Here is a 17,307-nt window from a genome sequence, read left to right as displayed (position 1 = left end):
GGCCACCATCTGCTTAGTTTTCTGTTACTTGGAATGCAAGCGCAAGTATGCAGCCAGCCACCCACCCACAGGCCGCAATACTAAACTGCTAGATTTCTGGGCAGCTGCTTGCTCTTGAAATGTGGCCTTTTAGGCTCGTGGAGGCAGAAGCTTTACACAACCTCATTGCGGCGGCGGCCAGGTCTCCTTACTCGGTCCCCGGGAGTATTTCTCCCGGTGTCGTCCCCGCCTTCCACAAGCACGGGTCCCAGAACATTACTGCTGGTACTTTTCTGTGGGAATCTGCTTGCCTTCTACCAGCCTGGAATATTTCCAGTGAACTAAGATATGATGCCATGGTATTAACACTGCCCCCAAGTACCAGTAGCAAAGCCATCCTCAATTTCCTTCTCAGGAATTTTATTTTGTAGATTAAGTGGCTGCCCAAATACATTAGTTTCTCACAAAGGCGCTAAAGATACAGTGTGGCAGTAGGTGCAAGTTTCTCCATCCTGATAGATATCAGAGGGTGAACGGCAGCACAGTGGCTGGGTGGTAAGCACTGAAGCCTTGCAGCGCTGGGTCCTTGGTTCAAATCCCAGCAAGGACAACATCTGCAAGGATTTTGTATGTTCTCCCAGTGTTTGCGTGGGTTACCCCCTCAGTAAAAATGCAGCCATAGAGTGTCCTGGAACCTTCCCACACACTTTTCTTAGCCAGGGCTGCTTCTCGGCAGGGCTGGATGGTCCCACCAGAGTATCCTCGGGTGGGCCCTGGCTTCTCCATCAGGAGAGTTCATAATAGCGCAAACTCTGCAGCTGCTATGGGGCTCTTGAGCGGGGGAGAAAGGTGGGCCCTCAGAATCAAAACTGCGTGCTGCTGGTGCTGCCCAAAAAAAATTAAAATCTATTCTATTACCTATCGATAACGCTGTTAGATGCATTTACAATAGGAACAGGTGTTGCTGCTAGGTGGTATCATCACCAGCTACAGATGAGTGTTCATTCTTGTCGCATTAATGTCTTCCACAGTCCACAACTTTATTTGTTTGTATTTCTTTGGCCTTATATACAAGTCATTACCCTGGAAAGAATGTTTCTTAACATTTTTTCAATTTTAGCTTGTTTTTTGTATGTTTTTTTTTTTTTGTCAGTCCACAAAAGTGTCGTAATACTCTGACAACATGGTTCACAGATATGCTATTTGTCAGCGGCCAACTGAGAATAGGTTTGAACCCTCAACTGCAATACTTTAAATGGAGTGTAATATTTGACACGCTCACAATAATTGCTGGATTATTAGGGCAGTCATATAGGATAACATCTGATGGCCACAGTTTCAGACAGTCGCCTAATAGTATGGTATTTGTCAGCGACCAAGTGTCAATTGTTCAACAAAACACAGGTGGCTGACTTTAAAAGGAGTGGAATATTTGGCATGCTCCACAAAATTTCTGTATTAATACGGCAGTCATATGGATCACATGCGTCTGATCATTGAAAAAGTTCCTCTGCTTCCACAATACAGAAAAATGAATAAAACTTAAAAAATCTGGCTGTATTCTGCAAAAAAGCAAATGGAGCGTTAAAATGGTGTACACTGGCACACTGCTGCAATCTATAAATGGAGGGCGATATTTTCCATGTTCACTACAAATGGCTGGATTTGAACCGCAGTTATATGTGATACAGTGGTGGCCAAAAGTATTGGCACCCCTGCAATTCTGTCAGATAATACTCAGTTTCTTCCTGAAAATGATTGCAATCACAAATTCTTTGGTATTATTATCTTCATTTAATTTGGTTGCAAGGAAAAAACACAAAAGAGAATGAAGCAAAAATCAAATCATTGATCATTTCACACAAAACTCCAAAAATGGGCCAGACAAAAGTATTGGCACCCTCAGCCTAATACTTAGTTGCACAACCTTTAGTCAAAATAACTGCGAACAACCGCTTCCGGTAACAATCAATGAGTTTCTTACAATGCTCTGCTGGAATTGTAGACCATTCTTCTTTGGCAAACTGCTCCAGGTCCCTGATATTTGAAGGGTGCCTTCTACAAACTGCCATTTTGAGATCTCTCCACAGGTGTTCTACGGGATTCAGGTCTGGACTCATTGCTGACCACTTTAGAAGTCTCCAGTGCTTTCTCTCAAACCATTTTATAGTGCTTTTGGAAGTGTGTTTTGGGTCATTGTTCTGCTGGAAGACCCATGACCTCTGAGGGAGACCCAGCTTTCTCACACTGGGCCCTACATTATGCTGCAAAATTTGTTGATAGTCTTCATACTTCATAATGCCATGCACACTGTCAAGCAGTCCAGTGCCAGAGGCAGCAAAGCAACCCCAAAACAACAGGGAACCTCCGCCATGTTTGACTGTAGGGACCATGTTCTTTTCTTTGAATGCCTCTTTTTTTTCCTGTACACTCTATGTTGATGCTTTTTCCCAAAAAGCTCTACTTTTGTCTCATCTGACCAGAGAACATTCTTCTAAAACGTTTTAGGCTTTCTCAGGTAAGTTTTGGCAAACTCCAGCCTGGCTTTTTTATGTCTCGGGGTAAGAAGTGGGGTCTTCCTGGGTATCCTACCATACAGTCCCTTTTCATTCAGACGCCGATGGATAGTACGGGTTGACACTGTTGTACCCTCGGACTGCAGGGCAGCTTGAACTTGTTTGGATGTTAGTCAAGGTTCTTTATCCACCATCCGCACAATCTTGCGTTGAAATCTCTCGTCAATTTTTCTTTTTCGTCCACATCTAGGGAGGTTAGCCACAGTGCCATGGGCTTTAAACTTCTTGATGACACAGCACACGGAAGACACAGGAACATTCAGGTCTTTGGAGATGGACTTGTAGCCTTGAGATTGCTCATGCTTCCTCACAATTTGGTTTCTCAAGTCCTCAGACAGTTCTTTGGTCTTCTTTCTTTTCTCCATGCTTAATGTGGTACACACAAGGACACAGGACAGAGGTTGAGTCAACTTTAATCCATGTTAACTGGCTGCAAGTGTGATTTAGTTATTGCCAACACCTGTTAGGTGCCACAGATAAGTTCAGGTGCTGTTAATTACACAAATTAGAGAAGCATCACATGATTTTTCAAACAGTGCCAATACTTTTGTCCACCCCCTTTTTTTAGGTTTGGTGTGGAATTATATCCAATTTGCCTTTAGGACAATTCTTTTTGTGTTTTTTCATTGAAGACAAATTAAAAGAAGATAATAATACCAAAGAATTTGTGATTGCAATCATTTTCAGGAAGAAGCTGAGTATTATCTGACAGAATTACAGGGGTGCCAATACTTTTGGCCACCACTGTACGTCTGACAGAGAACCATGGTTTTAAATAGCAGGCCTGTAATTTACTAATACTATTCTTCACAGACACCTAGTGTGAATAGCTTGACCAACACACTGCAACGAAATGAAAATGGAAGAACTGGCTGATTTTGGAACAGTCTTATAGGTGATATGTCTGACAGAGAACCACGGTTTTAAATAGCAGATCTGTAATTTACTAATACTATTCTTCACAGACACCTAGTGTGAATAGCTTGACCGACACACTGCAACGAAATGAAAATGGAAGAAATGGCTGATTTTGGGACAGTCTTATAGGTGATATGTCTGACAGAGAACCACAGTTTTAAATAGCAGATCTGTAATTTACTAAGGCTATGTGCGCACGATGCAGAAATGCTCCAGATTTTTTCCTGAGCGTTTCTGCATCTCCCTAGCAGAAAAAAAGCATGCGGATTGTGCATGCATTTTTCCTGCCAGGGACATGCGGATGTGAAGCATTCTTCACATGCATTTCTGCATGCGGGTTGACAAGCGCTTTTCAAGCGATTTTAACATCACTTGGAAAGTGCTTGACAACTTGGTCACACTATATAAATCCATGCAAACGGCATGGATTTATATAGTGTGACCGTAAAGGATGGTAAAAAATAAAAAATAAATCTATACTTACCTTCTGATGGCCTCCGGAGTCTTTATTCCATCCGTCCTGGCTTGCGGGCAGCTCGTGGTACACTGAAGGACCTGCCGACGTCAGCGGTCGAGTGACCCATCACCTGACTAAATTATGTCAGCGCAGGTCCTTCAGTCCACTGCGAGCTGCCAGCAAGCGAAGACAAAGACACCGGGGGCCATCAGAAGGTAAATATAATATTTATTTTTTATTTTATTATTTTTTTTACAGGTTCTATGGTACCCGGGTCTGGAGGAGAGTCTCCTCTCCTCAAGACCCGGGTACCATCTGCACATTGAAATGCATGGATTCCGCATCTACAGATGCAGTGATGCGTAATCCATACGTTCCAATGCAAGTCAAGGGCAGCAAAAATGCAGCGCTTCCGCAAAATAATTGGTAGTGCTGCATTTTTTTCCGCAATGATAACCCACAGCGGAAATTTCTGCAGCATGTGCACAGCCATGCGGATTATCATTGGGGAACATGGCAGGCCTTCTACCAAGTGTTTTTTAAGCGTTTCTGCAGCGTTATTGCCGCTGCGGAAACTCTTAAAAAACTCATTGTGGGCACACAGCCATAGGCTATGTGCCCACGATGCAGAAATGCTCCGGATTTTTTCCTGAGCGTTTCTGCATCTCCCTGGCAGAAAAAAGCATGCGGATTGTACATGTGTTTTTCCTGCCAGGGACATGCGGATGTGAAGCGTTCTTCACATGCATTTCCGCATGCGGGTTGACAAGCGCTTTCCAAGCGATTTTAGCATCACTTGGAAAGTGCTTGTCAACTTGGTCACGCTATATAAATCCATGCAAACGGCATGGATTTATATAGTGTGACCACAAAGAATGTCAAAAAATAAAAAAATACATCTATACTTACCTTCTGATGGCCCCCGGAGTCTGGCTTCGCTCCGTCCTCGCTTGCCGGCAGCTGACGGCACACTACACTAAAGGACCTGCCGTCACATGACTATAACGTCAGCGCAGTTCCTTCAGTCCACCGCGATCTGCCAGCAAGCGAAGAGAAGGAGACCGGGGGCCATCAGAAGGTAAATATACAGTGCCTACAAGTAGTATTCAACCCCCTGCAGATTTAGCTGGTTTGATAAGATGCAAATAAGTTAGAGCCTTCAAACTGCAAACGAGAGTAGGTTTTATGAACAGAAGCATAAATCTTACAAACCAAAAAGTTATGTTGCTCAGTTGAATTTTATTAAATTTTAAACATAAAAGTGTGGGTCAATTATTATACAACCCCTATGTTTAATATTTTGTGGAATAACCCTTGTTTGCAATTACAGCTAATAATCGTCTTTTATAAGACCTGATCAGGCCGGCACAGGTCTGTGGAGTTATCTTGGCCCACTCCTCCATGCAGATCTTCTCCAAGTTATCTAGGTTCTTTGGGTGTCTCATGTGGACTTTATTCTTGAGCTCCTTCCACAAGTTTTCAATTGGGTTAAGGTCAGGAGACTGACTAGGCCACTCCAACACCTTGACTTTTTCCCTCTTGAACCAGGCCTTGGTTTTCTTGGCTGTGTGCTTTGGGTCGTTGTCTTGTTGGAAGATGAAATTACGACCCATCTTAAGATCCTTGATGGAGGAGCGGAGGTTCTTGGCCAAAATCTCCAGGTAGGCCGTGCTTTCCATCTTTCCATGGATGCGGACCAGATGGCCAGGCCCCTTGGCTGAGAAACAGCCCCACAGCATGATGCTGCCACCACCATGCTTGACTGTAGGGATGGTATTCTTGGGGTCGTATGCAGTGCCATCCAGTCTCCAAACGTCACGTGTGTGGTTGGCACCAAAGATCTCGATCTTGGTCTCATCAGACCATAGAACCTTGAACCAGTCTGTCTCAGAGTCCTCCAAGTGATCATGAGCAAACTGTAGTCGAGCCTTGACATGACGCTTTGAAAGTAAAGGTACCTTACGGGCTCGTCTGGAACGGAGACCATTGCGGTGGAGTACGTTACTTATGGTATTGACTGAAACCAATGTACCCACTGCCATGAGATCTTCCCGGAGCTCCTTCCTTGTTGTCCTTGGGTTAGCCTTGACTCTTCGGACAAGCCTGGCCTCGGCACGGGAGGACACTTTCAAAGGCTGTTCAGGCCGTGGAAGGCTAACAGTAGTTCCATAAGCCTTCAACTAACGGATGATGCTCCCAACAGTGGAGACAGGTAGGCCCAACTCCTTGGAAAGGGTTTTGTACCCCTTGCCAGCCTTGTGACCCTCCACGATCTTGTCTCTGATGGCCTTGGAATGCTCCTTTGTCTTTCCCATGTTGACCATGTCTGAGTGCTGTTCACAAGTTTGGGGAGGGTCTTAAATAGTCAGAAAAGGCTGGCAAAAGAGATCTTTAATCCACACATGTGAAGCTCATTATTCTTGGTGCCTGAACTACTTCTTAATACTTTAGGGGGACCAAACAGAATTCTTGTGGTTTGAGGGGTTGAATAATAAATGACACTCTGAATTAACTTTTAACGTTTTAAAAAAAAAAAAAAAAAAAAATTTGCTGCAGTGCATTTCCCACTTCCAGGCTGATCTACAGTACAAATGTCACAATGCCAAGTTAATTCCGCATGTGTCAACCAGCTAAATCTGCAGGGGGTTGAATACTACTTGTAGGCACTGTAATATTTATTTTTTATTTTATTCTTTTTTTTACAGGTTCTATGGTACCCGGGTCTGGACGAGAGTCTCCTGTCCTCCAGACCCGGGTACCATCCGCACATTGAAACGTTTGGATTCCACATGTACAGATCCAGTGATGCGAAATCCAAGCGTTCCAATGAAAGTCAATAGCAGCGAAAACGCAGCGCTTCCGCAAAATAATTGGTAGTGCCGCGTTTTGTTCCGCAACGATAACCCGCAGCGGAAATTTCCGCAACATGTGCACAGCACGTGCGGATTATCATTGGGGAACATGCCAGGCCTTTTATCATACGTTTTTTAAGCGTTTCTGCAGCGTTTTTGCCGCTGCGGAAACGCTTAAAAAACGCATTGTGGGCACACAGCCTTATACTATTCTTCGCAGACACTTAGTGTGAATAGCTTGGCCGACACACTGCAACAGAATGGAAAAGGAGGCCAATATTTTCCACATTCAGGTCAAATTTCTGGATTTTTATCACTGAACTATTGAACAGATCTGGCTTTATTCTGCAATGCTAACAAGCAAATGGAGCAGAAAAACTGTGTATTCTGGATATCTTTTTAAGCAAATAACCAGGATTAAGATCAAAAAAGAATTTGCCCTGGCCCCTGATATCTTTGTCTACAAATATCTGTAATTATTACAGCAGCAGCAGACAGGACATTCAATGGATCCTCTTGTGCTGTATCATACACTGCAGTCTGCCACATACACTGGCTGCCTACCTAGCACTGATTATATGCAGCTTTATTAGTCCTCAGAAGGACTGTTAGTTTGATGTATATATATATACACTGCTCAAAAAAATAAAGGGAACACTTAAACAACAGAATATAACTCCAAGTAGATCAAACTTCTGTGAAATCAAACTGCCCACTTAGGAAGCAACACTGATTAATTAATTTCACATTCTGTTGTGCAAATGGAATAGACTATAGATGAAAATTATTGGCAATTATCAAGACACACTCAATAAAGGAGTGGTTCTGCAGGTGGGGACCACAGACCACATCTCAGTATCAATGCTTTCTGGCTGATGTTTTGGTAACTTTTGAATGTTGGTTGTGCTTTCACACTCGTGGTAGCATGAAACGGACTCTACAACCCACAGAAGTTGCTCAGGTAGTGCAGCTCATACAGGATGGCACATCAATGCGAGCTGTGCCAAGAAGGTTTGCTGTGTCTGTCAGCGTAGTGTCCAGAGGCTGGAAGCGCTACCAGGAGACAGGCCAGTACACCAGGAGACGTGAAGGGAGCCGTAGGAGGGCAACAACCCAGCAGCAGGACCTCTACCTCCGCCACTGCCAGAGCCCTGCAAAATGACCTCCAGCAGGCCACAAATGTGAATGTGTCTGCACAAACGGTTAGAAACCGACTCTATGAGGGTGGTATGAGGGCCCGACGTCCACATATGGGGGTTGTGATCACAACTCAACACCGTGCAGAACGCTTGGCATTTGCCACCAAACACCTGGATTGGCAAAGTCGCCACTGGCACCCTGTGCTCTTCACAGATGAAAGCAGGTTCACACTGAGCACATGTGACAGACGTGACAGAGTCTATAGACGATCTGCTGCCTGCAACGTCCTTCAGCATGACCGGTTTGGCAGTGGGTCAGTAATGATGTGGGGTGGCATTTCTTTGGAGGGCCGCACAGCCCTCCATGTACTCACCAGAGGTAGCCTGACTGCCATTAGGTACCGAGATGAGATCCTCAGACCCCTTGTAAGACCATATGCTGGTGCGGTTGGCCCTGGGTTCCTCCTAATGCAGGACAATTATAGACCTCATGTGGCTGGAGTGTGTCAGCAGTTCCTGCAAGATGAAGGCATTGAAGCTATGGACTGGTCCACCCGTTCCCCAGACCTGTATCCGATTGAGCACATCTGGGACATCATGTCTCACTCCATCCACCAACGTCACGTTGCACCACAGACTGTCCAGGAGTTGGCGGATGCTTTAGTCCAGGTCTGGGAGGAGATGCCAATCCCACAGGGGACCATCCGCAACCTCATCAGGAGCATGCCCAGGCATGGTAGGGAGATCATACAGGTTCGTGGAGGCCACACACAATACTTAGCCTCATTTTGACTTGTTTTAAGAACATTACATCAAAGTTGGATCAGCCTGTAGTGTGTTTTTCCACTTTAATTTTGGGGGTGACTCCAAATCTAGGCCTCCATTGGTTAATAAATTTGATTTCCATTGATGATTTTTGAGTGATTTTGTTGTGAGCACATTCAACTTTGTACAGAACAAAGTATTCAATGAGAATATTTCATTCATTCAGATCTAGGATGTGGTATTTGAGTGTTCCCTTTACTTTTTTGAGCAGTGTATATACATATACAGTACAGACCAAAAGTTTGGACACACTTCTCATTTAAAGATTTTTCTGTATTTTCATGACTTTGAAAATTGTACATTCACACTGAAGTCATCAAAACTATGAATTAACACATGTGGAATTATATACTTAACAAAAAAGTGTGAAACAACTGAAAATATGTCTTATATTCTAGGTTCTTCAAAGTAGCCACCTTTTGCTTTGATGACTGCTTTGCACACTCTTGGCATTCTCTTGATGAGCTTCAAGAGGTAGTCACCGGAAATGGTCTTCCAACAATCTTGAAGGAGTTCCCAGAGATGCTTAGCACTTGTTGGCCCTTTTGCCTTCACTCTGCGGTCCAGCTCACCCCAAACCATCTCGATTGGGTTCAGGTCTGGTGACTGTGGAGGCCAGGTCATCTGGCGTATCACCCCATCACTCTCCTTCTTGGTCAAATAGCCCTTACACAGCCTGGAGGTGTGTTTGGGGTCATTGTCCTGTTGAAAAATAAATGATGGTCCAACTAAACGCAAACCGGATGGAATAGCATGCAAGATGCTGTGGTAGCCATGCTGGTTCATTATGCCTTCAATTTTGAATAAATCCCCAACAGTGTCACCAGCAAAGCACCCCCACACCATCACATCTCCTCCTCCATGCTTCACGGTGGGAACCAGGCATGTAGAGTCCATCCATTCCCCTTTTCTACGTCGCACAACGACACGGTGGTTGGAACCAAAGATCGCAAATTTGGACTCATTAGACCAAAGCACAGATTTTCACTGGTCTAATGTCCATTCCTTTTGTTCTTTAGCCCAAACAAGTCTCTTCTGCTTGTTGCCTGTCCTTAGCAGTGGTTTCCTAGCAGCTATTTTACCATGAAGGCCTGCTGCACAAAGTCTCCTCTTAACAGTTGTTGTAGAGATGTGTCTGCTGCTAGAACTCTGTGTGGCTTTGTCCTGGTCTCTAATCTGAGCTGCTGTTAACCTGCGATTTCTGAAGCTGGTGACTCGGATAAACTTATCCTCAGAAGCAGAGGTGACTCTTGGTCTTCCTTTCCTGGGGCGGTCCTCATGTGAGCCAGTGTCTTTGTAGCGCTTGATGGTTTTTGCAACTGCACTTGGGGACACATTCAAAGTTTGCCCAATTTTTTGGACTGACTGACCTTCATTTCTTAAAGTAATGAGGGCCACTCGTTTTTCTTTACTTAGCTGCTTTTTTCTTGCCATAATACAAATTCTAACAGTCTATTCAGTAGGACTATCAGCTGTGTATCCACCAGTCTTCTGCACAACACAACTGCTGGTCCCAACCCCATTTATAAGGCAAGAAATCCCACTTATTAAACCTGTCAGGCCACACCTGTGAAGTTAAAACCATTTCCGGTGACTACCTCTTGAAGCTCATCAAGAGAATGCCAAGAGTGTGCAAAGCAGTCATCAAAGCAAAAGGCGGCTACTTTGAAGAACCTAGAATATAAGACATATTTTCAGTTGTTTCACACTTTTTTGTTAAGTATATAATTCCACATGTGTCAATTTATAGTTTTGATGCCTTCAGTGTGAATGTACAATTTTCATAGTCATGAAAATACCGAAAAATCTTTAAATGAGAAGGTGTGTCCAAACTTTTGGTCTGTACTGTACATATATATATATATATATATATATATATATATATATATATACAGGGTGGTCCAAAAGTAGGTGGACATAAAGTGTAATAAGGTTATGAAGGGGGAGATTTATCAAACAAAATCCAGTAATTTTAGATAACATTATGTGGAGTGATGAAGCTTCTTTCAAATTATCCGGCCTTATTAACAGATATAATTGTATTTACTTGTATAATGAGAACATGCATTTAACATTAGAGCAACAACTAAATGAGCCTGGTGTCAATGTTTGGGGTGGTATTTCAAGTTTTGGTGTTTTAGGACCAATATTTTTTTGATGGAACAGTCACAGGAGATAAGTACCTCGAAATTCTAATGAATCAAGTTGTTCCCCAGTTACAGCAACAGTCTAATTCAAATGACCTTTATTTCCAACAAGATGGGGCCCCTCCACATTATTCAAGAGTAGCTCGCGAGTATCTTGATGAAACATTTCCTAATAAATGGATTGGCCGAAGAGGCCTACTTGATTGGCCGGCACGTTCACCAGACCTGACCCCAATGGATTTTTTCTTTTGGGGAGTACTCAAGGACAAAGTTTATAGTCGAAAACCAAAAACGGTCAGTGATTTGAAAAATTACATAAGAGATATATTTCAAGAAATTAATACCCAAAGAGACTTGTGCAAAAAAGTTTGTTGAAGCGTAAGAGGCAGACTTCAAAGCTGAGCAAATTGTAATGGAAAACAGTGTGAGCACCTGTACTGATAAAATTTAAGGGCTTTTGTATTATTGATCAGAATAAAATTAAATTGTCAATGTTATGCTTGTGTTAGTAAATATAATTGTATATATAAATCAAAATAAATTTTATTATTTGCTGTCCATCTACTTATGGACCACCCTGTGTGTGTATATATATATATATATATATATATATATATATATATATATATATATATATACAGTACAGACCAAAAGTTTGGACACACCTTCTCATTTAAAGATTTTTCTGTATTTTCATGACTTTGAAAATTGTACATTCACACTGAAGGCATCAAAACTATGAATTAACACATGTGGAATTATATACTTAACAACTTAACTTAGCCCTTACACAGCCTGGAGGTGTGTTTGGGGTCATTGTCCTGTTGAAAAATAAATGATGGTCCAACTAAACGCAAACCGGATGGAATAGCATGCCGCTGCAAGATGCTGTGGTAGCCATGCTGGTTCAGTATGCCTTCAATTTTGAATAAATTCCCAACAGTGTCACCAGCAAAGCACCCCCACACCATCACACCTCCTCCTCCATGCTTCACGGTGGGAACCAGGCATGTAGAGTCCACCCGTTCACCTTTTCTGCGTCGCACAAAGACACGGTGGTGGGAACCAAAGATCTCAAATTTGGACTCATCAAACCAAAGCACAGCTTTCCACTGGTCTAATGTCCATTCCTTGTGTTCTTTAGCCCAAACAAGTCTCTTCTGCTTGTTGCCTGTCCTTAGCAGTGGTTTCCTAGCAGCTATTTTACCATGAAGGCCTGCTGCTCAAAGTCTCCTCTTAACAGTTGTTGTAGAGATGTGTCTGCTGCTAGAACTCTGTGTGGCATTGACCTGGTCTCTAATCTGAGCTGCTGTTAACCTGTGATTTCTGAGGCTGGTGACTCGGATAAACTTATCCTCAGAAGCAGAGGTGACTATTGGTCTTCCTTTCCTGGGGCGGTCCTCATGTGAGCCAGTTTCTTTGTAGCGCTTGATGGTTTTTGCAACTGCACTTGGGGACACTTTCAAAGTTTGCCCAATTTTTCGCACTGACTGACCTTCATTTCTTAAAGTAATGATGGCCACTCGTTTTTCTTTATTTAGCTGCTTTTTTCTTGCCATAATGCAAATTCTAACAGTCTATTCAGTAGGACTATCAGCTGTGTATCCACCAGACTTCTGCACAACACAACTGATGGTCCCAACCCCATATATAAGGCAAGAAATCCCACTTATTAAACCTGACAGGGCACACCTGTGAAGTGAAAACTATTTCCGGTGACTACCTCTTGAAGCTCATCAAGAGAATGCCAAGAGTGTGCAAAGCAGTCATCAAAGCAAAAGGTGGCTACTTTGAAGAACCTAGAATATAAGACATATTTTCAGTTGTTTCACACTTTTTTGTTAAGTATATAATTCCACATGTGTTAATTCATAGTTTTGATGCCTTCAGTGTGAATGTACAATTTTCAAAGTCATGAAAATACAGAAAAATCTTTAAATGAGAAGGTGTGTCCAAACTTTTGGTCTGTACTGTATATATAAATATATATATAACTATGTTGTGGAATACCTATACTAACAGGACGTTCAATGGACCCTCTTGTGCTCTATCATGCACTGCAGTCTGCCACATACCCTGCCTGCCTAACTCCTGCTATCACCACTGAATATATGAAGCTGGATTAGTCTGCAAAAGGACTGTTAGTTCAGTTGGATATGTAAATATGTTGTGGAATACCTATACTAACTATAAACAAGCAAATCTCTCCCTGACTCAGCAGCACCTCTTCCTACTCTGCCTGTTTCCAGGGTAGACTGTGATGAGCATAGCGGCGCCAGGTCTTATATAGACCTGATGATGCTGTGCAGCCAGCCAATCACTGTAATGTCCACAACCAACATTCCTACAGCATTACAGTGCGTGGCAGGCAATCCCTGAATGTTCATTGGCTCTCTAAAGAGTGCGAAACATGCAGGGAGGGGACCCGAGTTCCCGCCCGAGCAACCAGGAAATACTCGCTAAGCGTCGACCTTGTCGAGCACAGTGATGCTCGGGCGAGTATCGAGCAGTGGTGAGCATGTTCACTCATCACTAATGTGTACCTCTGTATGGAGAACATTATCAGCACGAAAGAATTAAAATATGAAATGTAGCCAGCTATAGGTAGCACATTAGTAAGAAAACCAATTTCGATTTTATCATGTGTACCCCTATATGGAGAACAATATCACCCAAAATTTCAAACTGACATCTGGCCTGTTGTATCACTTTACTAATAAAATAACTATTTTTTTTTACTGTGGATGGGACCTGTACAAAATAGAATATATGCTCCAAACAATTTCAAACTGACAACTGGCCTACGGTATCGCATTAGTAACAGGAGAAATTATTTTTTTTTACTGTGGGTGAAGCCTGTATACAATAGAATATATATAAACAATTTCAAACTGAGATCTACCCTGCTGTATCACGTTATTAACAGAAAAAAATAGATTTTTTACTCTGCACGAGCTCTGCAAACAGCTGAATTTCATTGCCACAAAATGACAAGCTGAGATATGGCGTGCTGTATCACGTTTGGAACAGAATTTTTTTTTTTTTAAATTTGCACAAGCTCTGCATACAGCTGAATTTCACCGCCACAAAATGTCAATCTGAGATACGGTGCTATATCACGTTAGTAACCGGCAAAATTAGATTTTTAAAGGTGTACTTGTGCATGGAGTACAATAGAAGCAGTGCACAACAGAGTTCTATGCTGAAATGTACCCTGCTGTCTTTATCTGGACCTCGCTAATGGCACAAAAAAAAATCTGCTGGAAGGTCGATTTCAGAGCCACACAGGACACTAGCTATCTAAACTATCTGAGTTAGAAGCAACAGCCTAGCTAACTAGCTAAAATCTCTAAGTATCCAGGAGTGATGTCAGGAGCATCCTCTCTGAGCTGTTATACTGATAAAATGGTGCTAAAACAACATGTCCGCTCTTTATATAGAGAGGGACATGTGATTTCAGTAGCCAATGGCACAAGCCCTTGTGTCTGGACTTTGTGGATGATTCCTGCGCCCTGATTGGCTAGCCGCAATTTGCACACATAAAGTTAGGAAAGAAAAAAAATTAGATTACAAGCACGCCGCTCCTCTGACCTCTCCCCACACCCTCCCCTCATCAAACACGTCCCCCCACTCATCATACAGCACCACTATCCTAGCCAAAGTGATAAAAATACTGTAGTGGAAATGCAGTAATTTCCTGCATGTTTACCTAATTTTGCGAATTTTAAGTAAAAATGCTCGTGTGTGAATCCGAATGTGCAATGTTCATGCCGAATTTGAAATTGACGAACGTTTTTCAAACAAGTTCGCTCATCTCTACCCAGTAGTAACTTAACCAACAGATATTTATTTGACTAACAAGGATATATGTGGTGCCTATGGCACAATATGAAAGGTTAAAGCAAATAGTGGAAATAAAGTAAATTATTATACAATAAGGATAAAACAATTCGGCTTTACTGGGGGTTAACACAATTCTATTCACGCACTATTGTTCTGTTGTTACAAGTGAATGACTATGATCATCAAGGGTGTCTTGGACCTAATACCTCGACCAGAAGTGTGTCAGAGTACTATTCGGCCCATCTCCGTCTTCACCCACTCTCTCTTAGGCAATACGAATCATCTTACAGGCCCTAACGAGGCCCTAACGAGAGTCTCTGATACTACGGCATTAGGCTGTGAATCCCTGAAGCACAACTCTAGTCCCCTTTAAGCTTAGATCCCAGTAGGGATCGCACGGGCACCGCTCCTGTGCCCTAACAATCACCAGGAAGTATCGGTACGTCTCTTTGCGGGAATGCATTACAAAAAAGGACTTGCCAGTACATCCATTGTCATGAAGGGGTTAAATTGTTCTTGTTTGGTTTATTACAAACAGCAGAAAATTTGTAGTTTGCTATTAAACCTGATTTGCAATGAAGTTGAATAATTTTTTATTTCAATTATATAAGCAGTATATGTGCTTTGGGTTGGAGCCTCTACAGTTTCTTTTATACATGCATAGGCCATTGAATTAGGGATGGTAATTCTCTTCTCTTCAATGTTAAGATGCAGATAATCGAATTCATGTTTCCATTTTTTTCCCCTTAGTTAAAGTTTTAAGTTAGAAGTAGAGTATTGAACTTAGAGAAAGTTCTTCACAGATAATATAACATACCTGCTTTATGACTAAAAGCAGTACTTCAAGTTCTCTAGAATGTTCCAAACTAGTATAGGGTATGACCTTCCCATTAAATCTATTTCCTTTTCAACAGTTTTTGCTGACAGGTCTACTAGATACAAGGTGTTCCTCTTATAGCATTAACAACGGTAAAACTAGGTAACTCAATCATGGTTTGCAATAAGGTGTGTGATGTAAGAGTCACCATTAGACCACCGTCTTGTGAAATTTCAGACCAATTCAAAGTTTTAGCCAACTAACTAAAGACCATTATCCTTCAACAAAGTTGTCTACTTTTCGCATTTTCATCCAATGGTCTCAAGTTCACAAAACATTTTTTTAATGAAAGAATGCACCCAGAATATTTCTGGAAAGATTGTGTGTCCATTGCCCTTTGTCATTGAACATGTATAGTTAGTTTGAATGTCTGTAGCAGGTAACATTAACTGAAATGTGCATGGTATAATGATCATTCACTAGATAAACAGTTGTCAACTATCAACTGACCTCTATCAATTATTGAAAAGCTTGCCAATATATGCAATGAATAGAGCAGTGGGCGCACATACTGACTACCACTCCATTCATAGAGCGGACAATGGGATCCCAATTCCTGTAATCTGCGGGAGTCTCGTCAGTCAGACCCTGGATCCATGATATATGTTGCTTATGGGACTACCCATTTAATATACTGAGGAGAAGATAGTCAAAGATGAGGAGAAGGGGAAATGCTGCAGATTTGGCTCATCAGTAATACCTACTTTGTCAGAAGAAGGGAAACTGTGGGTAAACAACGGTTTCATAGTGCACAGCATAAGTCTGCATCTCTATACCACGAGGAGCCCACCATCTCAACACAACTATAGAGATAAAATCAACATTTACAAAATTGATGAAGAGGAACATTTTCTGTCTCCACGACATCTAGTTTGCTTATACTTGTTAAATTCTTGTTTTTAAATGACTTATTGTTAAGAAAATGCAACCCACTACATTTTATTACCAGTAGTCCATTTCTTCTGGGCCAGTATATGTTATTACAAATGATTGACAGCCTTGCTAATATTATCTAAATTACATTTGCTATATTATATTCAGTGCAGATAATTGGACTTTCTCCAAACAATTATGCTAATTTTTTTCTGCAGTCTGAGCAGGGTAAAGGTAAGTATGCATATTTACAGGAAAACAAAAATTAAGCTTATCACCTGTAGGTTTCTTATTTTGTTCGCATGTGTAACATATGGTATTTGCTGTTCACTTTCAGTCATTTTTGTATTACATAATTTTAATTCTTTCATAAATATGGCAAAACTTTTGGCAGTACAGCTATAGTACATCTGCTTGTTTAAATGTTACTATTGCTATTTAACGCACAAAATGAGGTATACCATTTACAGTTTTTTTCTGCTAAGAAATGACTTACTAAATTATCTATGTGAGCAAGTATCCTTTAGTAACTAAATAAGTAAATAGTAATACTACATGTATATAACATAGAGTACTTGGAGAACAATATTTTGATCAAAAAAAAAGTAAAAGTCATCCCGCCGCGACTGGGTGCACCCAGTCAGGACAGTTCTATCCTGTCTCTAGTATTAAAACGTTACCCTGTGTCAGTCAAACTCATTGTGAATAAGGGCTGGGAAGGACAAAGGCTCAACTGGGCAATCATCTGCCCCTGTTTGTACAAAGTACAAAAAACTACACAAAGAAATGAGTAGGAGCATAAAGTGGTGTACATGCAATGT

The sequence above is a fragment of the Phyllobates terribilis genome, unplaced genomic scaffold (assembly GCF_046119375.1).
Source record: "Phyllobates terribilis strain yellow unplaced genomic scaffold, ASM4611937v1 Scaffold_4__5_contigs__length_816908805, whole genome shotgun sequence".
NCBI lineage: Eukaryota > Metazoa > Chordata > Amphibia > Anura > Dendrobatidae > Phyllobates > Phyllobates terribilis.
Note: the sequence above shows the minus strand (reverse complement) of the source record.